The sequence below is a fragment of the Etheostoma cragini genome, chromosome 13, assembly GCF_013103735.1.
Source record: "Etheostoma cragini isolate CJK2018 chromosome 13, CSU_Ecrag_1.0, whole genome shotgun sequence".
NCBI lineage: Eukaryota > Metazoa > Chordata > Actinopteri > Perciformes > Percidae > Etheostoma > Etheostoma cragini.
This window is the reverse complement of record NC_048419.1, coordinates 9,188,334-9,194,336: the sequence shown is the minus strand read 5'-3', so window position 1 is coordinate 9,194,336 and position 6,003 is coordinate 9,188,334.

Below are 6,003 nucleotides of genomic sequence, written 5' to 3'. Positions count from 1 at the left end.
ATTTGGAATCTGGCGGTCAAAATGACCGCTCACGGCAGTTCTAGTAGTTATGGAATCCCGGCACTTCTAGTGTTAATGCAAAAAATTATTCAAGGTTCAAATCAATATATATGACTTTAAAGTAATCCAATGTATTTCAAATGCCTGGATGTCATGTATCGTCTCTGTCTGTTTCAACTTACCTTTTAGCCAACTAGAGCAAATGTCCTTTACATTAGTAATGAGGCTATCAATGGCAAATTATAGAGCTAATAGGCTACTGCAGATCAATTGGCTGCAAATGCATGAAGCTCCTTGTAAGTCTGAATTAAACGGAACATTTCCCAGGCCAACACTGAACCATTAATCTCCACAGTCAAAGATCAGCGTGACAAGACTTGTCAACATTCTATTTAGAGTGGGAGCTAACCATAGCTATTGTATCATCCAGGTCTCTTTGCATTTCATGCCACCCAAAAAAAACACATACAGTAAGAAGAAAAATGATCTTATGTTTATGCAAGGTTTCTGTGTCTCAACAAAGTTACACACTTGTTCCAACTCACAGATATCTAGAGCTAGTGTGCCTGCAAGGGGGGGTCATGGTTTCACAAAGAATAAATAAATTTAAACAGTTGCAGAACAGTTGAAAGCAATCCGAATTAGACTTGGGATGTGCATTTTCTTGGCAAATGCTGGGTCTGTCAATACAAATTATTTGGTTTGAAGTCGTCATCATCATCATTGGAGTTAATAAGTTTGCTCCTATGTTGACTATTCAGGGTGATATGGGTTGGATTCCTCGTTCAATCAGAATACATTTGGGAAATAATAAGGCTGTGGAATCGTTTGCTTAAAATGTCAGATAACAGGACTAATTAAAAGTTGTTTCTCTGGGCTAAGGCACACACTTCTCCAGAAGAAAGTAACTTGTAAGATTAAAAAAAGGATGTCAAACTTGTCAAAAACAAAAATTATGAAGTTATTTTAAAATCAAATATAATTATGGTCCTGAACTTTGTTACAGCGAAGGCAGACACTGCTAGTGGCTAATTTAAGAACAGAAATCCTTTCCCATGTCCCATTATTTTCTTATATATTTTCTTTATTATGACTAGTTAAGGGCACCCATCTTAACCCTTGTGTTGTCTTCCTGTCAAAATTGAAAATCAACACTTTTGTTGAGGCTTTTTATCAATGTTTTTAACTTTTTCTCACGTTTGTCCCTTTTGATGCTCCCTTTTTTGAATGTTTGTCACTTTGACGTTTTTAACACCATTAACTTCATTTTTACAGTTATTTGGGGATAAGATGAAAAAAAAAATACAATAAAAAAAATTGGATCTAATGTTCCAGTTAAAAAAACAGAAATTAGAAATTATTTAGACTAAAAATAAAGGAATGTATGTTGATGGATAATCACCAACAACACAGATATGTCAACTTTTACTACAAACTATTTCAAAACCACTTCAATGTTTTTTTCAAATGCTATAAAACTGAATAAAACACCCCACAATTAATGAAAGTAGAGATTTGCCAAAGAGCGTTGCGTGGAATCAATCATGTTATTTTAGGTAATAAAAAAAACATTGATATGGGAAAATGGGTCAATTTGACCCTAGGGCAACATGAGGGTTAACTTAAATGTCAGTTCAAAACCCTGGAATGTTTTGTTGTACTGATGACAACAAAATGGAGTGGTTGATTAGATTGTATGTAATTAATTGCGCTCAAGGAGAATGGACCCACAAATTCACAACTCAGGAACGTAAAATACAATTAGTTATTATTAAGGTAACAAAACAATCGCAACAGTGTCCAGTAAACGGCGGGCAAAAAGGAAATCCGGCAAAACAGGCAAAGGTCAGTATCCAAGGGAAAACAGAACCTGAGGAATACAGCACACAAGGAAAAACATTCGAGAGCTGAACAAAGGAAAGCAGGCGATCTCACACTGGGGTAAGGGGAAGACTGAACTTAAATACACCAGACAGGGGACACAATGGGACACACGTGAAACACAAAAGGGTGGCGACAGGTAATAACACAGGCAGGAAAACATCAGACAGGAACACATTGGAGAACACAAATTCTACAAAATAAAACAGGAATTGGAAAAAAACGAACAGAAAAATTTATATCAGAAATTTGACACATGGACGAGACTTGACTTACATAGTGTACGTTGCAAAATGTTGTCTCTAAACCATGAGACAAATGACAAGGAGGTTTATTTGTTTAATACATGAGATGTACTTTAGGTTGGTATGCGGTCCCTTGCTGTGATTTGTTAGCCTGTTGGGGCCCGGCATCTTTTAATTCAGGACACACTAACACAATAAAGGAAAGGGAAAAATTCCAAAAAGCATAATATGACCACTTTTAAGGAACAAAGAGTCATTCTCTATGTTTCCAAAGGGTTGTACTTAGTGTCTTCATTAATTCATTGATGCGTTTTGGGCGTAACATGCAATCAACCAATCAGAGTGTCATCTCCTATTCCCTTTAAAAGCCAGGTGCGTTCGGACCTTGGAACATTGCTGTTAGTATGGCGGATATGCACTGTTAGATTTTCAAAACTTTTGTGTGTGTGTGTGTGTGTGTGTGTGTGTGTAAAACAAGCAAAGTGCGTACACTGTACATAAGCCTAGGCACATTACAATAACAAAAAAATACTGCACTTTGACTTGAGACCAGGTTTTTGTTGTCAATGGCACAGCCATTTCCCATTGCCTCAAGATAGCAACACGCCAAGAATGCACCTGAACACACCTCCCTGTAAGACCAGCACGCTCATGGACAGATGGCCACAGGTGCATTTGCTATATGAAAGACGTGGCCGCTGGATGGTCTTAAACTAGAGAAGACACTTTGCCGGGTGCAATATAGGGCCCTTTGTATTCCTTTGTCATCAAAGAAAAGGGCTGAGAGGCTAAATTTGAGAGCATTTCTGCTTTCTTCTGGCATTGGTATTTAATCTTCTGATTGATACAGGTAACACTCGGTTGAGGTCACTATCATTTTTCTAGTAATTCACTTTAAAAACGTAGGAGATTCCACAACAGACAGACATTTTACATTCATTAATTTCTCTTAGTTTGAGCCAGACTGGACCTGTCCACAACAAAGTGAATTGTTTCAACTTGACAACAGATATGCCCCGTGTTGCACAGTCTGCACGATTTTCACTTCCACTGCAGTGGTTCCACTGTGCAGGTTCAGTTAATCTCTCTTTGACTCTGTTTCCCACAAAAGATTACTACTGTCTTGCAGAGCTCTTGATCCAGTGCAAAGTCATCATAGAGTCCGTCCTCTTTTCTATGGTAAGATGTGTTATGATATATATTCTAAGCCTATGTATGAATGCAGCGACTCCTTAATCTGGGTAATCAGTGTATCAACATCTTTTGTTATGGTTCGTTAATATGTAGCAGTGCAGTACACACTGCCATCATGTCCTGTTTTCCACAGGCATGTCCTGATAACATCTTGAGATATAGGTTTATTTCTGATGTCAGGCACCTCCAGTGATTCTATAGATTCAGATGTTCATAACCCAATTCATGTTCAGGTACCTACATTCTTTTGGAAAAAACACTTCACTCTGATGGTAGAAAGAAATCCAATAGGATTGTACTGTATATGCATGTAGCAGCTTGTAAAACAGCTTCCTTCGATTCTTTTTTTCTTCAAAAAATCTATAAAATTCTTCAGATCAAAGAGAAAGTCATCCTGCTCTAATCTCCATCTTAATCCAAGAACTGTTAACAGAGGACTTTTCACTTCACCATGTTCACTTGTTGTGTCTTCCATTTGTTTCCATCCACATTTGTTTTTGCGCTCCAGAGTTTGTGCTCCATTTGCACAGATTCATTCCTGGATCTTCAAATTTAGATTTGGCTTGCATGGATCAGCTGGCGGCTGTTAGTACAGTGGGTAGACAACAAATCATTCCATCTACTTAAAGACACTCATCCAGGGTAAATGTCACATCAGGATACAGTTGTTGATATTTAATCAAGGGATGTTATCTGCCAAAAGCGGCACCAAAATGTATTCTGGTAATACGCATAATGCATACATGGACTTCTTTATGGGGTCATAGGTGACAATTTTTAATGGTAGTCTTGATCGCCTATAGATAGGCAAGTACTTTTGATTGAAAAAACCCAGACCTGAATTGGTGCAGGCAACACTGAGTAGCTGCATCTACGTGTACAAGCTTCCACTGAGCTAAAACGGCAGCTAATGGGGCAAGTTTTAGAGTGCCTTTGTGCCTCTTAACAGACACACATTGCAATTAATATGTCTGTACAACATGAACAAGGCCCTTACGTGACATCAAGCAGCCTTCGTCCCCGCCTTCGTCAGCCGACAAAAAATCCCCAGAGCGCACGGTGATGTAGTGGGTGTCCTCCATGCCTTTGCAGCTACAAATTGTAGTTTATTTCCTCCTCAAAAATAGGTAATTGAGAACTGTGGTGGCTATGACAATATCAGTAGCTATGTAACCGCATGGAAACGGGCTTAATATGCACATGGCTTGCACAGTAATAACGTTACTGAAGTCCCAAAACCAAAAACCTGGGAACAATAAAAACTAAGAGAAGCATAAATCACAAAGATACCACTCACAGGAAGAAACGCTGGGAAAGATGAAGGAAATTAAGATAATCATCCAACCAGAGACAAAGAAGGCAAAGTAAATATGCAAGGTAACAGCGGTGGTAAGAAGGAACAGGTGACATGAGGGCTGATGAACAGGTGGAACACGGACAATCACAGAGGTGGGAAAATACAAGGCAGGAAGTAAGACAAGACCCAATACAGGGGAAACAGACGCTACATAGTAAAACAGGAAACATAAACATGAAAAAATCACCTAGAGAGAACAAGGAGAACGAAAAAAAAAAACGAGGACTGCCAACACAAAGACAGGCTGACCAGGGTAAGACACGCAGGGCAGGACTACACAGAGTCAACATATCCCATGTGCCTTTTAGTCATTTAAGCTGTAACATGTTAGGAAGCATCATACGCTAATTTGAGGTTACACTACTCTTTAATGACAGCTCTGTGCAGGGGGAAATATTCTTAGTTTTCTGAGTGGTTACCATTGTGAAATTGTTCCACATTGCCCTGACTGACACACAAGCTTTAATCACTGTAATGATCATATAGATACGTATTTGTTTTAAAATGTCTTAATGAAGTCATATGCTGGTTAGAGTAAAAAATCATTGTTTTCATTTTCCAAGGTAAACTCACATGTCTTCCTCGATTGAACTGGACTAACTTTTTGGAAAAATTGCATGGTCTTCCAATCCCGATGGATTCAGTTTCCCAAAAGGAGCATTTGTGATTTATTTGTTCTTCCACATGCGGAGTTCCAACATCTGCTGGTTCTGTTTGTCCAGAGAAACCCGTGATCCACAGAGGCGCTGTAATTTCCAGTAATGATCATTTCCAATCAATACTCCCAGCACCTCTATCTCCATTCCACACCGATGCTGTGTCAGCCACTTGCATGCCTTAACGCTCAAGTTCTGCGTAGCTTCTCCCACTACCTTCATAAAAGAAGTGCACACTCAAGGTGGTTCTAGTACAACTAGATCTACTTTGACCATTTGTGATATTGCTTTCTGATATTACAGGTGATGTATTTTGGCTCACCAGAGCCAAATGTGTGTAGTTTTAAAATCTCTTCAACTAATTTGGGAAGCTTTAACTCACAGGCTGCCTCCATCTTTGAGGACCCCTGGTCAGGCTGACCAGGGGTCCTCAAAGTTTTTTGGGCTAAGGACCTAAAAGAGAGAAAGAGCAGGGACCACCTACAACATGTATATTGGATCAAATTAAGTTGCATAATAAACTGTGCCCACAATAAAGTGTGGGGCGGCCTAAAGTCTATACATATTATTGTTCCGGTTCCCTATAATACTAGGTGTTGTGGGTTGGGGTTTTTGTTTGGGGTTATTTTCCGGTTTTGCCTTCCCTGTGTTGTCGTCCCGGTTTTCTCCC